The sequence below is a fragment of the Opisthocomus hoazin genome, chromosome Z (assembly GCF_030867145.1).
Source record: "Opisthocomus hoazin isolate bOpiHoa1 chromosome Z, bOpiHoa1.hap1, whole genome shotgun sequence".
In the NCBI taxonomy this organism is placed as follows: domain Eukaryota; kingdom Metazoa; phylum Chordata; class Aves; order Opisthocomiformes; family Opisthocomidae; genus Opisthocomus; species Opisthocomus hoazin.
In genome coordinates, this window is record NC_134454.1 from 26,283,569 (window position 1) to 26,304,338 (window position 20,770).

The following is a 20,770-nucleotide window of genomic DNA, read 5'->3' on the forward strand; positions in this document are numbered from 1 at the left end:
TTTTGTAAATTTTGTTACCTAAGATGAGGCTCTGATTTCCTAGTAACATTATTTCAGACACTGTTGTTTGAGAAAGCTTGGAAAATGCTTTTTTAAATCATGACTCCTACAAGCTTCACAATGTGTTTCCATTATATTCATTAATGCACAGGTGGCGTTTACCTGCTTCCATATTTCCTGCAGTCACCCAGTACTTTCTAATGTGAATATATGAATGATACAACAATTCCGTATTAGTCAGCCTGAACACCCACAAAGCTTTTCCTTTCAACTGCTCTACTGGCCTATTCTGAAGGATCTTGCTAATATTTTATTTCCATCTCCTGTTGTTGCACAAGACTTCAGTTGCTGATTCAAGTCTGGAGCCAGGTGTGATGGATAAGGATTTTGTCTTATCTCCCTAGGAAAAAAAATAGCAATGAAGAAACAAGAACATAGGACACTTCTCCTAGTTAGAGAGAAGCACATTTCTGTAGAACTACTGCAACCTTCCTTCACAGCCCATGCCTTTTCTTCCCCTCAGCACCACCTTAAAGCTCTCATTAGAACTGCTGTAGCAATAAGAATGCAGTAATCAGGCTGCATACAGCCCACAAGAGACACAGAACTGTCACAGTTACTGCTCTAATGTCGTGTGAGACTGGCGCAACATGGGCTCTCTGCCTTTACCACATCCAACTGCAGTAGTCTGCTGTGAGGTACAATCCAAGTGGGTGCAGATGAATGGAAAGGGTCCAATACATTGCCAAAGGCTCAAAATTATCATCTTTCAGGCACTCGGTGGCCTGATACTAAGCTGATACCTCATGGCAATACTTTGTGATATGTAAAAAGAGAAATGGACACAGAGCAAAGTGATGCTTGCAAGGATGATGACTTTCTTTGTTTGAGGCAATGAAAAAGAAGAGAGGAATAACAAGCCTCTATAACTATTTCAAAGGCGAAAAACCTGAGATCAGTGTTTCCAGTGCTTGTTGTTTGACTTCTTTTTTTTTTTTATATGGTGAGTCTCATTCATTTCTTTATTTTAGGAAGCAGTAAAGATAGCACTGAAAAAGTCTTGGTCATGGAACCTGCATTCTGGTTCCTTTTCTGCCACTGGCCTTTCATGTGACCTGGAGGAAATAATTCTAAATTTGCCTTTTTCTGTACTCTAGAGTTGCCAGTCCCCTCTCACAGACAATAACTAACTTCAAGATAGGGTCCTCCAATGGTCTGAAGATGTTCCTCTGTAATGCAATGAGGACCAATATTATGACGGCAAAGTCATGCTTAAGCAGTCTGATAGCCTTCTGCAAAGTGACTGGCTCGGTGGATGAGGGAGATCAGTACATCTTCTTTACTGTTGACTTTGGTAATGCTTTTGACCCAGTCTCCTGTAACAACCATGTAGACAACCTGTTGAAGTTCAGGTCAGATAAATGGATGGTGAGGTGTACTGAAAACTGGCTGAACTGCCAGGCTTAGAGAGTTGCGGTCAGTGACACAAAGTCCAGCTGCAGGCCAGTCACCAACAGTGTGCCTCTGGAGTGGATACTGGGGCCAACACTATTTAATATCTTCATGAATGTCCTGAACGGTGGAACACAGGGCATCTAACATTCTGTGATTCTGCGATCTTCAGCATGTTTGCAGATGACACAAAACTGAGAGCAGTGCTTGCTACACCAGTTGGGCGGTTTAGCCATCCAGAGGGACCTGGACAGGCTGGAGAAATGGGCTGTCTGAAATCTCATGAAATTTGACACAAGCAATACCAATCCCTGCACCTGGAGTGGAATTAGCCCATGCACCAGCACATGTTGGGTGCTGACTGGCTGCAAAGAAGCTCTGCAGAGAAGGTCCTGGAGGGTCCTTGTTGACGACATCTGACCATGAGTCAGCAATGTGCACTTGCAGCAAAGGTCAGCAGCCTCTTGTGCTTAGGAAGGTGCCAGCAAGTAGAGGAAGGTGATCCTTACCCTCTGCTCAGCACTGGTGAGACATTTCGAGCTGGGTCCAGTTCTGGGTTCCCTAGTACAAGGGAGACACTGACATAATCAAGCAAGTCAAGCGAAGGCCATGACAATCGTTAAGGGACCAGAGCATCTCTCATATGAGGACAGGCTGAGAGAGCTGTGACTGTTCAGCTTGGGAGAGCGAAAGCTGAGGGGGACCTTATTCATGTGTATAAATATCTCATGGAAGGGTGTAGAAAAGACAGAGACAGACTATTCTCAGTGATGTCCAGTGAAAGGGCAAGGGGCAATGGGTACAAAGTGAATTTCAGGAAATTCCACCTAAATGCCAGAAATCTCCGTGTTGTGGTGAGACTGGTCATGCACTGGACCAGGCTGCCCAGCAAGGCTGTGAAGTCTCCATTTTTGGACATTCTCAAAACCTGACTGGACAATGACCTGAGCAATCTGCTGTGGTTAAACTTGCTCTGAGCAGGGTGGGGGGGTCTAGATGATCTTAGACATTCCTTCTACCCTCAGCTACTCTGTGATTCTGTACATGTTGGGATTAGCCTTGCAAGGTAATGGCAGAGATGTCTTCCAGTGGTTAGTCAGTGGTAAGTTTTCTCAAAAAACAGAAAAACCAGAAAACTACAAAAGCAAAAATCCTTTTTGATGTTGTTGAAATAGCTATTCTGGCCTGCAGTTTGGTATGTGTTTGGTTTGTTGGTTTTTTCCCAGATGATAAAAAATGGTCAAAAAAGCTTTTTTTGTCAATGACGAAACAAAGAGAAAATTGCTGAACCTCTGATAGCTAGTACAATTACATTATTTCTATCACGTATATGTTTGCATCATGCACAGGCCCCTGTGTTCACCTGCTGTTGGTGGCTGAGCCGGACTCAGCTACGTGACTGTGGCACTGCCACGTCCAGCTGCCAGGGACATGGGATGATTCTGCCCTATGGTCATGAAAAGTGCCCATGTGTTTTCCCCACTACATAGAACTTGCATGATATAGCCCTGCTTTTGAGACAAAGACAAAAGACTATGCTGAGAGGATTGTTTCTGTGGGTTTGGGTATACCAGCACTAAAATAGGTCTGTAATCTCTTCCAGTATATTTTCCAACATGATTTCAGAAACAGTAACCAGTTTAATGGCTCCTTGCGACAAATCTCTCTCAGCATGCCTGTTCTTGTCAGGATGCAGCTGAAGAGAGGTATCCCACATGGATTAAGAATAGTCACCTTCCTTTTCTAGTTGGGAAAATACCTAGAAATCAAGATGCTGGAGCAAAGCGATTCCCAGCTGTGGCTCACTTCTTAGCTAGACTATGTCAGTAGGATCTCATGGAAGAGATGAAAAAATTGAAGTGAGTTGAGATAGTCCACTTTGTTTCTTTTTGTTCTCTTGCTTAATTGGTAAAAATTTAGACATACTAATTCTGCAGTGAACTATGGGTAATGAAAGCATTTCTGTCATGACTGCAAGAGAAGCTCTAAATTCACCCTGAGAGAGGAAACGCTACCCTGTTTCTACATGGATTTTTTATTTATTGTTACTACATGGTTGGTATTGGCTTTGGCATAAAAACAACAAAAAAAGCATCCCATGTTGCTATTGCCATATTTTCAAGGAAGGTCTGCCTATTTGTCCCTAGCCTCCACAGTGAAAAAAAAATAATGTGGTGTAATGCATTCTCTTTCCTCTGATACACCAGAAACTTGGGTTATGACTACCAACTTCGGCTTTCCAGCCCTGTTGCATTTGCAGCTCAGAGTAGCTCTACACAGAAATAAAAGGCGGAGAACTTTTTTTTTCTTCACAGAATCACAGAATCACACAATGTTAGGGGTTGGAAGGGACCTCTGTGGGTCATCTAGTCCAACCCCCCTGCCGAAGCAGGGTCACCTACAGCAGGCTGCACAGGACCGCATCCAGGCAGGTCTTGAATACCCCCAGAGAAGGAGACTCCACAACCTCCCTGGGCAGCCTGTTCCAGTGCTCCATCACCCTCAGAGGAAAGAAGTTCTTCCTCATGTTCAGATGGAACTTCCTGTGCTTCAGTTTGTGCCCATTGCCCCTTGTCCTGTCGCTGGGCACCGCTGAAATGAGTTTGGCCCCATCCTCCTGACGCCCACCCTTCAGATATTTGTAAGCATTTATTAGGTCCCCTCGCAGCCTTCTCTTCTTCAGGCTGAACAAGCCCAGCTCCCTCAGCCTTTCTCATAGGAGAGATTCTCCAGTCCCCTCATCATCCTCGTAGATCTGCGCTGGACTGTCTCCAGTAGCTCCCCATCTTTCTTGAACTGAGGAGACCAGAAATGGACAGAGTACTCCAGATGAGGCCTCACCAGGGCAGTGTAGAGGGGAAGGAGAACCTCCCTCGTCCTGCTGGCCACCCTCTTCTTGATGCACCCCAGGATCCCATTGGCCTTCTTGGCAGCCAGGGCACACTGCTGGCTCATGGTTAACCTGTCGTCCACCAGGACACCCAGGTCCCTCTCCGCAGAGCTGCACTCCAGCAGGTCCACCTCGAGCCTGTACTTGTGCATGGGGTTGTTCCTCCCCAGGTGCAGGACCCTGCATTTGCCTTTGTTGAACTTCATCAGGTTCCTCTCTGCCCAACTTTCCAGCCTGTCCAGGTCACGCTGAATGGCAGCACAGCCTTATGGTGTATCCACCACTCCTCCCAGTTTGGTGTCATCAGCAAACTTGCTGAGGGTGCACTCTAACTCTTCATCCAGGTGATTGATGAAGAAATTGAACAAGACTGGGCGCAGTACTGACCCCTGGGGGACACTACTAGTTACCAGCCTCCAACTAGACTCAGCGCCGCTGATGACAACCCTCTGAGTTCTGCCATTCAGCCAGTCCTCAATCCACCTCACCGACCACTCATCCAGCCCACACTTCCTGAGCTTCCCTAGGAGGATGTTATGGGAGACTGTGTCGAAAGCCTTGCTGAAGTCTAGGTAGACAACATCCACGGTTCTCCCTTCATCTACCCAGCCAGTCATGCCATCGTAGAAAGCTATTAGATTGGTCAGGCATGATTTCCCCTTGGTGAATCCATGCTGACTACTCCTGATAACCTTCTTTTCTTCCACTTGCTTGTTGATGACCTCCAGGACGAGCTGCTCCATCACCTTTCCCGGGATGGAGGTGAGGCTGACTGGCCTGTAGTTCCCTGGGTCCTCCTTCTTGCCCTTTTTGAAGATTGGAGTGACACTGGCTTTTCTCCAGTCCTCGGGCACCTCTCCTGTCCTCCAGGACCTCTCAAAGATGATGGAGAGTGGCTCAGCAATGACATCCGCCAGCTCCCTCAGCACTCGTGGGTGCATTCCATCGGGGCCCATGGATTTGTGGGCATCCACATTGCTTAAGCGATCCCTCACACAGTCCTCCTCGACCAAGGGAAAATCATCCTGTCTGTAGGCTTCTTCTGTTACCTCTGGGGCCTGGGATTCCTGAGGGCCTGCCTTGGCACTGAAGACTGAAGCAAAGAAGGCTTTCAGTAGCTCTGCCTTCTCCGCATCCCCCATCACCAGGACACCCACCTCATTCAGCATTGGCCCCACATTGTCCCTAGTCTTCTGTTTGCTACTGAACTTCACAGAATCACAGAATCACACAATGTTAGGGGTTGGAAGGGACCTCTGTGGGTCATCTAGTCCAAACCCCCTGCCGAAGCAGGGTCACCTACAGCAGGCTGCACAGGACCTTGTCCAGGCGGGTCTTGAATATCTCCAGAGAAGGAGACTCCACAACCTCCCTGGCCAGCCTGTTCCAGGGCTCCGTCACCCTCAGAGGGAAGAAGTTCTTCCTCATGTTCAGATGGAACTTCCTGTGCTCCAGTTTGTGCCCACTGCCCCTTGTCCTGTCACTGGACACCACTGAAAAGAGCTTGGCCCTATCCTCCTGACACTCACCCTTCAGATCTTTGTAAGAATTTATTAGGTCCCCTCGCAGCCTTCTCTTCTTCAGGCTGAACAAGCCCAGCTCCCTCAGCCTCTCCTCATAGGAGAGATGTTCCAGTGCCCTCACTATCCTTGTAGACTCTCTCCAGTAGCTCTTCATCTTTCTTGAACTGGGGAGCCCAGAACTGGACACAGTACTCCAGATGAGGCCTCACTAGGGCAGTGTAGAGGGGAAGGAGAACCTCCCTCAACCTGTTGGCCACACTCCTCCTAATGCATCTCAGAATGCCATTGGCCTTCTTGGCAGCCAGGGCACACTGCTGGCTCATGGTTAACCTGTCGTCCACCAGGACACCCAGGTCCCTCTCTGCAGAGCTGCACTCCAGCAGGTCCACCTCGAGCCTGTACTTGTGCATGGGGTTGTTCCTCCCCAGGTGCAGGACCCTGCATTTGCCTTTGTTGAACTTCATCAGGTTCCTCTCTGCCCAACTTTCCAGCCTGTCCAGGTCACGCTGAATGGCAGCACAGCCTTATGGTGTATCCACCACTCCTCCCAGTTTGGTGTCATCAGCAAACTTGCTGAGGGTACATTCTAACTCTTCATCCAGGTGATTGATGAAGAAGTTGAACAAGGCTGTGCGCAGTACTGACCCCTGGGGGACACCACTAGTTACCAGCCTCCAACTAGACCCAGCGCCGCTGATGACAACCCTCTGAGTTCTGCCATTCAGCCAGTTCTCAATCCACCTCACCGACCACTCATCCAGCCCATACTTCCTGAGCTTCCCTAGGAGGATATTATGGGAGACTGTGTCGAAAGCCTTGCTGAAGTAACTTGTAACTTTTGACAGTGATGCAGTACAAAGCTAAACTCTGATATGCAAAATTTAAGCATTTTAAACTGGTATCAGCACTTTGATGGGCCCTGTTTTTTAAGATAAGCACATTAAGTGAGATTTCAGCTATGTAACATCCCAAGCACACCCATCTGCTGCTGAGAGACACAGCTGTTTCATTAAAGCTTCTTGTCACTTATTTTGGAGAGGGCTTAGAATACATTTTATGCTTCAGTCTATTCTGATCATAGCAAAAGTTTAGTCCAAAAGGCACCTGCATTTGTAAAATGGTCTGCACAAATTTGTATGTACTTCAGCACTGATCCAGAGGACAAGACAAGCAAGAGCAGCTTACCATTCCGTGAGCAACTGAAGACCTTGATTCTCAAGGTTGTCGTAACCTTTTCTACTGAGGTTTACCAAGGCTTTTCCACAGGTTAAGGAGACAGAGCACAATATCAAGGTCAAGACGTCTCCCCACACACCAGGAGGCTGGGACCGCAATAAAATAGAAGAAAATTCTTCAGCTAAATTAACAGATGTAATGTATAAAATTCCTTACATTTATTAGATTACAGTGTGAAGAGGAGCATGATATCAGGCATCCCTTTTCCAAAAGTGAAATGTTGCTGGTTAACACTATCAAAATATTTTGAGTTTAAATAAGGAAACTGGGCATTTGACAGGCCCCTCTGCATGAGTATTCTACCATGACTGCTGCAGTTGTTTCACATTTCCTACTTACACCAAGTGGAACTGAGGCCAGACAGCAGCTTTGCTTGTACAGCTGAGCTGAGTTAATAGCCCTGCTCACTTTTATGGACCCAAAGAGCTGACTGTCCTGCATGCTTCATCCACTTGAAATACAACCAGGGCACAGTGTGGAGAGGAAAACTGTTGCTCAAGTCAGAAATTATTAGATTTTCATCAGTTCATTTCAGTAAAGCAAATAATGTTCCCAGACTGTTTTCAATGAACTGTTGTCAGCTCTTTAAAAATGTTTATTCTGTTCATCGTGCTTATTATGCAATAGGTCATGGGTGTTACTAAGTGTAATGTTGATAGCTGTGTAGTTAACATCAATGCAATGTGTTTTTATAAGTTGCTGAATTTCTGCATCTCCTATTATCACAGGAGTTACAGGAAGTACATTATGGAAAAATGATGTCATCTTCAATCATATGACTACTTTTTAAGAAAGATTTGTATTATAGGAAAAAGCTCATCAAACAGAGCTGAACCGTCAGGACTTTCAGCATGATGTGAGGAGTGTTCCAGAGATCATGAGTTTGAAGTCTGACCTCTTGACTTTTTAATCTTATTTTAAGACATAGTAATAATCATCACCAGTTTTTCATAAAGTGACTGGAAAACAAAGATAATACTTTCTTTTTCTTAATAAGGATAATATTTATATGCTCTGAACTGTAATACTTCTACTTTTAACAGACTACCCCCAGATTAAAATTTTCCATTAAAAAATCTCAGCTTCTTAGAACAGCAATTATATTAAAAATATATTCTAAAATCATTGCTACTTATTAAATCCCAATTTGAACACAGTAGGGCAACACAGCAGCTTTTTAATCTAATATTTTCGTCACCAAAGTTCTGTTCAAATCACAGAAGTCATCCTGTGGAAGGTGCAGGCTGCAGGAAAGTCAGAACTGGCATATCCAGTATGAGAACCAGATATCGCAAACCAGAACTCTGTATGTAGCTGACACAGAGCGGCAGCAAGCAGCCTCACAAGTTTTGACGCAGCTCATGACCAAGTCATGCTAATCCTACCTGTGTCTTGCTCTAACTCTTATAATGTCACCAGCTCGTAGGTAATTTACTCAGTCTGGTCTAGCAGTTTCAAAATGCCTGACCAATTTCTCCTCTTTCTGAAGGCACAGGAGATGTCTGAGTGAATGCTAGTAAGACTTGCACTCATTTGCCATTGTTTGGGTACCAGCCACATTAGTGTGCTTTGGCTTAGGAGTTTTGTATCATTTCATCCAGCATTTGAATGTGATGAAGTCTGGGATACAGAATTTCAGCAGCTGAACAGTGCACAGCATCGCAGGAAAGCACAGTGTACCATTTCCCCTGGAAGTATGATAGGACATTGTATAGGCAGAACACAGATTATCTGAGACTGGTACTTGACAGAAAGTCCCAACGCAGCCTTCAGTTATGACAGAAGTCCAGGACTAGGTTTCACTGCACATCTCAGCAACTGGAAAAACCCATTTACACAGACTGTATATGATAAGAAATCAGAAAGTAAATAAAGCCACACTTGCTTTTGGCCTGTAGTTAAGCTACAGTTATTTGGCATAGCCCATTCTAAGGGTTATTGCTGCATGATGATTATACTTTCCATATGCAAAAGTGGATGTCCAATTTATTGCTGCATTATACCATCTAGGGTATTAGAGTTGCATGATGCTTGTGGGCTGGGTGAACAGCAGCAGATGACCAAAGGAAGCTTTTCAGAGCCTTCTGCCAGGAAGAGATGGTATCCAGCATCAGTAAGGGTCAAAAATGTCACAGAGTGGACATGGTCCTTGCTGAACTTGAGGACTGACTTTTCCAGGATGTCTAGAGAGACCCATTCCGAATTGCCAATTTGGAAAAGCATAACTTTGCAGCCTATTTTTGTGGGAAAAGATGTTCAGAGATAACTAAAGGTATGGTGGCTCATCATGCCTGGCCATTTCCACATGTCACTGGATGGTATCTGATGCATTCTCTCAATCAATGGCAGCAGCACTGCATACTACCAATCATGTTAAACATGTAAGGACAGAAATTCACGCAGTACAGTGTATTTTGCAGATTACTGCTATCTTGTAGCTGTGTGTAAATGAAAGCCTGCACTCACATTAAAGCCGTAATGAGAGCCTGCACTCACATTAAAGAAAATAACATGCAGTCCACTCATTTATAGAAACACTTTCAGCCAGCACATTCTGCACCTTTAAAAGAGATAAGATTTCAGAAAAAAACCCCTAAGACCTAAATTAACAAGGATTTTTAAATGATCAAAAGCCTTTCTGAAAATCCCCAATTTTAGCTCTTGTTTCATCAGTAAGGTTGTGCTTATTTTTAAAACAGGTTATATTTATATAATGTAGGAAATCATACATAAGGTCATATCATTTCACCATGCCTTATCTGTATATTGTAGAGCACATCGCATACTCTTGCTTTTAATTTTCACCTTCTAAAACAGATCAACACAAACCAAGAAGTTGAAAGATAGCTCTGTGCTTTGCCAGCAGATGCAGTGTTGTGTTCTCTGTTGGATTCAGTTCAGGACTGAGTGGATAAAATTTTCATCCCCTTTTCACCAGTGGATCAGACTCATTGATTAAATAACTCCTTCTGGATCTACAAATGGACTGCCAAACCATTCAGCTAGCATCCAAGACCTCTGCTGAGGAGAGGGCACTAACTGAAATGCAGAGAGTCATTTCTAGACACCGCATGGTATTGCCATATTGAAGAAACAAGAATCACTTTAAACTGGTGAAATGTGTCTATCTGCACTACAGCCGCAAACAATCATCTGGAAAGTAGCTTACTATATACAGAACATACAAGAAAAAAAATCTTAATAATGACAAAAAGACTCTGTCCAAATACCCTCGAATAAAAGAAAATGATTTGTTACACAGGTCTTAGACATTTTAAGGCCAGGGTATCATCACCATCTTTGCATTGCAGATCAAAGACTGAACAAGTGTGGCTTAAGATGCATTTTTTAAACCAGTGCTTGTGGTACAATGTCTGCAAGATATTTAGGATAAGAACACAATAGAAAGAGTGTTCATTTCTGTTTATTCCTTTAGAAAAGCAACCAAACTTTAAAGAGGTTTTATGTTAACAGAAAAAAAAAAGTTGGAAGAATACTGCCTCTCACTTCCAAATTTTGATCTACATTTTGATTACTGTTTGATTATAACATCCCCTTGGCCTGCTGAATCCATGCTTTATGCTTACCATAAGGTAGTAGCTCAATGAATAATAACCCCAAAGATGTCTTAAGTGACAAGGTAAACACTCTTTTGAGACTGAAGTATTTACAGTAGCAGGCTACTGCCTACTAACCTTGATTTATTATATTCTGTTTCCTAGCATGAAATTATAAACCTTTCAGACTGTTCCCACATTTCAATAAATATTCATGGGCTTCTTTATTTGCAAACAGAAGTCGTCTGTCAAGGAATGGATTTATCAGAAGGCAGTGAGTTCATGAACCAAGTATTGAGAGAGTTGCTTATGGCAGACCCTTGTCATACTTCCGTCTGGTGGAGATACTCTATAGGCCAAAAGTCCCTGGCTTTGCTCCTTGTCACTGCTACCTGTCTACATGATGTTCAGTCTGCTATTTTTACAGACATATTGCTTATGTAATATTACACCTTACACAGTTGCTTGTACCTGTTTAAAACTGAGGTAATGAAACCTATCCCTGAGCTGAACAGTGCTTTGTACTCTATCCAAAAATGACAGAAAGCCATGAAAATGCTGTGACTAGTTTCACTGAGCTCATGACCAAATGCTTTGAGGCCAACAGTTATAGCAGAACCACTAAAACTATTCACAGGGTTTTCATTAATCACATGATTCCATGCTTCTTTGGTGATCATTTTCTGTGGTGTTTCTAGGTGGGTTTTTCACAGGCTTTTCAATTTTCATTGTGGGCTGAGGGTGATGATTGCTAAGCAATTGTCCAACTGTGCTGCGTGGTCCTCAGTTTGCAATGATTTCACTAGGCATGATATACTCCATGATGGTCTCAGCTAAATTTCATTACATGGCTGTAAAACAGTTCTGTGGATGAATTTGTTAGTCTTGGGTTATATGTGTATCAATGCAAAAACATCCACTTTAAGTGATTAGCTCTTGTTTCTACTTCAAGTGCTGTCATGACATAATATGTCAAACTACAGCAGTGATGTACTTTTTAACCATCCTCCTCCTCGGTCTATTGCACTCTTGGAAGTCTGAAAGATGCATCACGTCCCTGGGGCCTTAACTGAGTATCCCTGCCTTTCTGGCAGTACAGGAACGTAAAACATGCCACATCAGATTACAGTAGCCTTCTGTTTATAGTAAAAACATCATGAAGCAACATTTTTTTTTATGCTCCTTCCATAATTCTTGGTGACATAACTAAAACTGCAAAAGTGCTGGTAAACTCAAGTCAATAAATAATACTTTTTTAAAATTATTATGTAGAACTTGAGGAATTTTCACCAGCTTGTCTCCAGCATACAAGTCAATTGACACAAAATGTGTTATTTGATGAAACATCAAACTAGAGACTAGCTCATAAACCTGTGCATTATCAGGGTCTGATGCAAGCCCACGTTTTGCCTTTTTATCAAACATAAGGAAAAAGAGCTCAAATGATCATGCCATCTGTGTAGTCTGCCTCACTTCCTGAACAAGTAACATCTGAGACCTTGCCGGTGAAAGAGGAATCATCTGTGAAAAAGTGGCATTTCTGGGACCTTGCTCAGGAATACAGAAAGCTGCTGAAGGATAACACATCTGCCTATGGCCACAGGGAGGCTGTGAGGGCTGGCTGAGTGTGGAGAACTCCAGAGGAATGAGGGAACTGGCCCAGGAAAGACTTTGACTGCAGCTTATAGCTTACATCAGACAGGAGAGAGTCTTTCTGCAGGATAAATCCACTATTGCGTCAGCTGCTGCAGCCAAGCTTTTGTTTGGATGATTCACCAATGCCCTTCTGCATTGCCGGTTACAGGTGGCCAGATCCATAAATGTTCCTAATATTCATTTAGTAGTATAAACTCCCATTGACAAAGCTGAGTTCTCCTTGAAATATCTTCTCCCCTCATGCCCTGTAACCTCTGTATCCATAGCTAACTTTTGCGACTCCTAAGCCACTCATGAAGCATCTCTTTAGATCTTAGCCACTAATACTAGAAACATTTGCTTTGAACTCTGGAACAAGAACTGCCTCTGAATACATGGGATTTAAAATTCAAGATGTGCAATTCCCACATCTTTCTGTCAATGGCTCCTGCACTGCACTAAAGAAGACAAAATCTTTACAAGTTAGATTTTGGTTTACATTTTATTTTCAGGATCCCCATCTCCGCCCACCATCCTGAACTAGACATGTAAAATATTCATAAATGAAAGAGAGTGAACACACCCCTCAGGAAGTTTTATTACAAAGAAAAACCTGCAAAGTTTCAAAAAGGCAAATCAACTCTACATTTCTTTGAGAAAAAACTACCCAGACATCTGTGATCTTCTCCAGCATTTCCATTAACCATGAGGTAGATGAAAATAGTCAAGGGGGATTTAAAACCTGATCAGTGTTACTCATTGTGCAGATGTCTACTTTATCCAATTATTTGCACTATGATCCACAGCAAAAGACATTCTTCTTTAAAAACAGAAAAAATAACAGATGTGAAGCTACATGTTGAACACAACTAAAAACTCAGTGCAGATGCATCTAATGGGGATTGCCAGGAACTCAAGAACTTTGACTTTTGGTTTTACAGGAGTGAGGGGCCTGACCCATGTGAAATGATCAGCCAGTCCTTCAGCAGAGATGGGGCCCACTGGGTCCTGGACGTGAGAGTGATCCGTGACAGACACTTCTCTTAACTGTGCTTTGTGTATTTCATTGCTCTTCACTGAGCTCTTTCCATAAAGGAAAGCAGAAATCAAGCAGGTGGAAAATTTTACCTCTTCATTTACTCACACCATCTTCTTCACTAACTACAACAGGAAAATTCAGACAGACTCACTTTCTCTTCTTTTCCTCCTTTTAGTCTTATTCCCCATTCCCCAAATTAGTCAACAAGCCTTTCCTGTGCATTGTTAACGGCTGAGAAGAGCAACCATCTTGGCTAAAAAGTAAAAAGAAAGTCTATGATGTCCTGAAGCTGGGGTTCATGAGCCAACAAACTTCCCGTAAAAAGTAGTGAATCCTTATTTGTCAGCTGTGCAGTTTCCTTTACCTTCCTCTCACAAATTTTCAGTGGCTCCTGTGAGAAAAAAGGCATAGGACTACAAACACCTCAGCCTGACATGGATTTCATTACCATAAGCTGTCAAAATGAGCAGTAGTATATTAATCATTTACTTCCCGTGGTCTCACATATTAAACCTTTCAGTTCCCTCTAAGCAAGAAATGGGACAATCTTTCTCCTCACATTACTTTTAAGAGGTTGTGGTGAAAATTAGCGTGTAACCAAGCAAAATACAATGGATGTTTACGCATATATATACACAAAAAAACCTGTAGCACTGTCTTGCTTTCAAGATTGCCAGGGGGGCAGAAGCAACTGGCAACATTCCAGTTTTGCTTACTTTAGCATTTATACACCAGAGTCTCAGTGCAGGGCTGCATCTAATTATCATAAATGCAGCTACATGGAGATCAAAAAACACAAAGATGTTTTGAAGATTGCAAAGGCTGGAAGAAAAGGTTGAATTGAATGCAACCACATTGTTCCATTAGTTTGAAGAGAAACAAAAACAAATTGCAGGTTTCTAGGTATCTAATTCCATTTTAGGAAACCTAAGAGCATGAACTCTCACTTGCTCTAAAGGGAATAACACAGGAACATAGGACACTTGCTGGCATAGAATTACTCACACTATTCAAACTGCCTGTAAGTAGATTAATGTGTTTTGTGCCATTAACTTCAAACATCCTGATCTCCATATCTCACTGTGTTGATACAATATCCATAGCAAGATTGTCAAGTAAAACGAAGCTAGAGTACAATAAAAAAATGTAATCAGCTGAGATAACTTTATTTTATGCCCTGAGTATTTATGCATCATTTGTTTTTAAAACCAAATTTCACTCCACCAATAACCCTCCTAGTTTCCTACTGCAATTATATTTTATCACTGTTAGAAAGAGTGGAGTTGTAATTATTAGCCACTAGTAAACTTCTGCATCCTCACCAAAGTCAGTAGAAGCCTAGAAGAGACCTTTCTTCCCCTACTGAAACATTGCATCTCATCTAATTTAAAACCTAGTGACCATATCGTCTTTCATTCTTTTACCCAAGCTTTAATTCTGGCCCCATGTTAGATGTATGTGATGGCATGGAGGAAACACAGAACCTGGGGGTGGAGGGGGAGGTGAGGAGAGTGAGAATGAGAGAAGCATGAGAGCACTCCTCAGATTGCAGAATGGGGTTACAACGTCAGACACAGCAAGGAAAACTGATTGCTATTTGGAGCTGCAGACCTGAGGACACCAGTGCACAGGACTGGGAGGTGACAACAGCTCTTTGGACGCCTGCTGCCAGGGGTTGGGTGGGACTTCTCTGGCACAGGCGAAGCACCTCTACACAGAGGACAGAGCAGGCTGGAGGCCACAGCTATCCAAGGACAAAGTCACTTCAAAGTCTGAACAACCTTCAGGTCCACAGTCAAGCACCATTAGCAATTTCAGGAAAGGGTGGTGGCATTTGTTTTGCACAAACTCACTACCCAGGACACTGCAACACACTATCTTCAGTCTCCTGTAGGCAAGTCTTTCCTTAAACATCAATTTTAAAGAGCAGTAAACGGAAAATAGAAGTCTTACTGTTCATTTTATGTCCACAGCCCACTGCTCCTGAAGGGGCATAGCAAATGCCAAGCTGACCAGAAAGCCACACATCCTGTTGCACCTCACTATTATTACTCTGCTCCTTGACAGCTTCCATCCTGATCTTTGAACCAGGAACATTACAGACAAGAATCAAAGGAAACGGGAAGCAAAAGGAAGCAAGACTGAAAAAAAAAAAGGCATGCTAGAAAAAAGAACTTTCTTAACTTTTTAAAAAGTCAGTACATGATTAACGTTTCAAAGAAATTTTAATGAAAGACAAAAGTCTTGAAACTACTTAATATTCCATACCAGTAACAGCCTCATGTTTGCACATGCATCTGTATAAACAGCATACATATTTACTCATGAGCTCTCACAAAGACGTTTAAATATGATTTAATTGTTCCTTTTTTCTTCTTTCTTTCCTTTTTTTTTTTTTCACTAGTGAAACCATCTCCTTTAATTGGGTGCCAAGGCCCAAGAGAATTTAGTGGCACTTGAAAACATTGCCCAAATAAGCAAACCAATTAGATTAATTGGCACCAGAGGTACTGTGTGCTTTTGCATAGTACACAGATGGAAAAAATCCTCAACATCTAGTAGTTTTAAAGCTGTGTTTGTAAAGCTTTGTTTTCTTTAAGGATTGTGTCTATGTATCATGCTGCTATTGATTTTTCACAGAAGAGGAATAGGATGTACACATCCTGTCACAATCCGCGTCCACAAAGTATCTTCCAGACCAAGAAATACAGACTCTGAAAAAAACATATCACTTCCCATTTTCAGTCACAAAACAACTCAGAAAACATACTGCGCATGCTTCCGGAGAAGAGAGGGTAGAGGAGAGGCACACAAAACAATCCCTTAAACAATCAGCAGATTATTTATATTCGTATTTCAGCAGTGCCATAAACAAATAAATGCTTAGGTTTACACACAGGTTCCAGGTTCCAGCTTCCAAAAGTTCTCCACTTTTTCAATCATTTTTTCTTTAGTCCTCACCTTGCAAAACCCTACGAATTTCAGCAGGAATTTTCTTTCATTTTAGAGCATCACATGCCTTCCACATTCCTAGGTTGTTAATTAGGAATTCCGACTACCTGCGTCTTATGCAGCAGTCACACTAGGTACCTGCAATTGCTCAAAAGATTTCTGCAGTTTTAGTAAGTGGCTGGGCATCATGGGATGAAATGGCTAGCCCAGCAGCTATTGCAGAATTGGTGGCATATCTGAGAAGATATGTGGCTCTTTTCAGCACACCTAGTACCTCTGAACACGCTCTATTTAACTGTGAAGCAATGAAAGAAAGAATGGACTGGGTGTAAATTAATAAGAAAACTAGCTTCAGAAGTCCCCTGTGAGGTAAAGGAATATTCCCTCTTTACTATACTAAAACTAGTATTGAAAAACCAAGAGTCTGATGACAGCCAGAGAGTAGCACTTTGTGGAAGCAGCGTTACGTTCTCACAACCCTTCCCACCCAGTGCTGCTGTGCATAAATTTGTGTCTCTTCACCAGACTTGCAGTGAGCTGGGAACATACTGTCAACTCAGCAGGACTGGTAACTTGGTGGCAAGCAGTTAGCTAGGTTCAAAATCCTTAAAAAAAATTTAACCCAAGTTGACTACATAAATGGTCTGTGACTTTGGTCTCATATGGCACCACAGGGAAAGGGGAAAAAAAAATCCCCAAACCTTCCCACGATAGCTATGTTTTTGCTATAGCACAGGCTTGTAAGACCCAGTTTGTAGTAAATCACAGAATCATAGAATGGTTTGGGTAGGAAGGGACCTTAAAGATCATCTGGTTCCAACCCCCCTGCCATGAGCACGGACATCTTCCACTAGACCAGGTTGCTCAAAGACCCATCTAGCCTGGCCTTGAACACTGTCACGGAGGAGGCATCCACAGCTTCTCTGGGCAACCTATGCTAGTGCCTCACCACTCTCATACTAAAGAACTTTCTTCTATATAATTTAAATCTATCCTTCTTCTGTTTAAAACCATTGTCCTATCACTCCACGCCCTTGTAAAAGTCCCTCTCCAGCTTTCCTGTAGGCCCCTGGAAGGCTGCAATGAGGTCTCCCCAGAGCCTTGTCTTCTCCAGGCTGAACAGCCCCAACTCTCTCAGCCTTTCCTCACAGGAGAGGTATTCCAGCCCTTGGATCATCTTCGTGGCCCTCCTCTGGACTTGATCCAACAGTCTTTCCTGTGCTGAGGGCTCCAGAGCTGGATGCAGGACTGCAGGTGGGGTCTCACAAGAGCAGAGGGGCAGAATCACCTCCCTCGATCTGCTGGTCATGCTTCATGCTTTTGATGCAGCCCAGGATACAGTTGGCCTTCCGGGCTGCAAGCGCATGTTGCCGGGTCATGTTGAGCTTCTGGTCAACCAGCACCCCTAAGTCCTTCTCCTCAGGGCTGCTCTCAATCCATTCTCCATTCAGCCTGTATTTGTGCTTGGGAGTGCCCCGACCCAGGTACAGGATCAAATGGATGATGCGGCCACTGGTTACGGACCCTGCACACTTCAAAACCTAGGCAGACCTCCTACTTTGATAAGGACTTGCTATGAGACATGAGAACAGACTATGGCCCATGTACAAAAGAAAGCAGATTATTTTTATCACATGTGAGATAATCCTTCTTAGATGGGTGACGAGAACATGCCAGGAAAGATGAACTGAATTTCTTCATGATAAGATCACTAACTATCCTCAGCTTTCAATCTCAGATGTGAAAACATTTGCCTTGCAGACCTTTTCAATGAATGCACTTTTGCATTCACACTTCCAGGCCAAGGTGTGTGACGGTGTGGCACTGTCTGGAATCAGATCTGGGCTGTCTAGCCAACGAACAATGAGCTAATGGAGACTCACGGAAGGAGAATAGTATTTGATTCTGTTTCAATCATTTAATCTATTTGTTTTCAAAAGCACAGCACGCAGATTGAATAGGCTGGCATTGCTAACTTTCCCTGGTACAATAGTGCTTTTCAAACTGGTGCACTGCCTAAAACCAATGCAATGCAATTGCTCCTGGTCTTCTAAATTTTTTTTTTTTTATTAGCTGAATTACTTCTTATTTAGATGGCCAACTTCTCCATGATGTTCAGACACCTGTGGAGTGCTGTGCCTACTCACAGCGCTGTGTAAGCAATACTTTGGTCTCTAAAGTATTATAAAAGTGATTTACAGTGAGTGACAATAAGTGATTTAATAACTGTTTCAGTTAAGGCTGTAGGGTATATAGTAAAAATCTTGCCTGCAAAACCTATTTCAGCTACTGTGGATCTCTGCAGATGCATAAAAACTCATGTGTTTAGTTACTTAAATTTAGAGACTAAAAAATTCTCCTGAAAGTTTCAGATGCTGTAGAGACCACACTATTAACCATTACATTAACAATTAATAACCATTAAAGTTTCATTAAAAGATTTATTTCTATCCAATCAACAGTTAATGCTTTCAGCAGTAGTAAGGAAGTACAACCCCAAAACCTCAAGTGTTCACTGACAAAGGATAGTGGTTGGGCTTTGTGTGATAAGGAAGAAAAAAAAGCCAAGCACCCCAAGCCTTTAGGCAAAAGCAGCAGACAAAACGCTTATATATTTTCAGGTGTATTACGTTTCAGTATTGCAAATCCAGTATGTCAGCAGTACAGAAAGAGTAGCAAATTCAATTAGTTCTCTGTGTGCTCTCATTTAATACATAAGCATGGATGTACTCTAGTTTGACTTCCTTACTCTTCAGTTTCACAGTTTATCACACCTCTCTGGGGACTATTGTGAAGATTACGTATCAAGTGTACAGACACCTACTGCTGTATCTTTGTTGCTTGCGGTCAGAGCTCATGGTCTGATATTGTCATATACTCAGTCAACTTACACTCAATGGGAGGCAAATAGCTGTTATTCTATAGGCCCCTTACTATGGTACACAATTTGGGCAATACAGGAGCATACCTACTACAATGACAAATATATAAAATATTTACGCATGTGAAGAACAAAACAGAGTAAAAGCCTCAGTGACCGTTGGACCCTTTTGAAAACTGATGTTAACATCGCTCATATACTGTGGAAAATTTTACCATGCTGTTTTGGCCAAAATCTTCAAATGGTTGTTATTCCTGTGCACTTCCAGAGATGGTAGAACAGTGAGGTATAAAACCCCTAGTGCTTTTCTTTCGTCTCAGAAAACAGAGCGCAAGCCTCGACTTTGCTGCTTTTAAAGCTACTATGCAAAACAGAATATGTTAGAATGGTTAAAAAGAAATTATTTCTCTCTCAGGTTTCAGCATTTGGGGTTGAAATAGAAGTCTGAATAGTCTGAGTGCTACGTTTTGTTTCTGTTGTTTTGATAAGGAAAAGAAAAAAGAAAAAAAAACCCACCACAGATAAACTGGAGAATTACCAATAGACATTAAGTAGGACACAATGAATCAGTAGCTCTGCTTAGAGTTTAACAAAGACACCATTATTCTGCCACACAACAGGGCAAAAGGTTACTCAGAGGTAAGAGCATACTAAAATTTAGGAAACGGGAAATATATTAAACCTTCTGAAATATATCAGAATCTCACTTTTGAACTTTTCCATCCTGCTTCTTTGGCGTCTTCACTTCCCCTGGAACAAATCAAGGTATCCTGCTCTCATTAAATGACTGCTTAACTTGCTTTTCTCAGAAATGTATTCTGTACAGACATCATTCACCGAGTGAAGAAATACTGTCAGTTTTCTATGTTGACTCCATTACCTAGGGTACAGGCCGCATCTGTGTTTCAGCTTTTGAACACCAGAAAAAGTTGTGGTAGTTTTATACTTAAAGCCCCTGTACTGGGATTTCGAAAATGTCCACAAAACTATGCCTGATATTCTTCACCTTAAAAATACTATCTGAAGCCCCACAAAGCCCCATTTTCTTAATTCACATCTTCCTCTTTCTCCTTCCCACTAGTAAATTAACCTGCCTTTATCCACACCAGCCCCTTGATTTTTTTCTTCTAATAGAAGTAAATTCTAATGTTAATGCCTCTTCCTTCCACATCTCAGCTGCAATTCTATCAGCACTCTGCATTCCTGCCATCTAATGATTTCTTCTGCTATTACCCTTGAAAACAATTAAGCTCATTCCCTGCTTTCTATTAGCAGACACACAGTACCTTTCCACTCGGCATGTTTGCCTTCAGGCAGGACAATTGGGAAGATAATGTTCCCTGTTCTTGTCACAGCTCCTTGATGAGGGCACTCACTTGCCCCTCTTCCCTCCAGGAGACAAAGCCAGTAACTTCAAGGGGCATTATTACTGAGTTTTCAACTTTGGTGTTACAACTGTTCACACCTTCAACCAAAGCATCTTCCCCTTCTTCTTCACACTGCACCAACACTGCAAATGAGTATCTTACCCATTTATTCTGCTCCCTCTGATCAGCCTCATATTTAAACAGCATGTGTTACATGTTTCACCAGTTTTCTAATGGT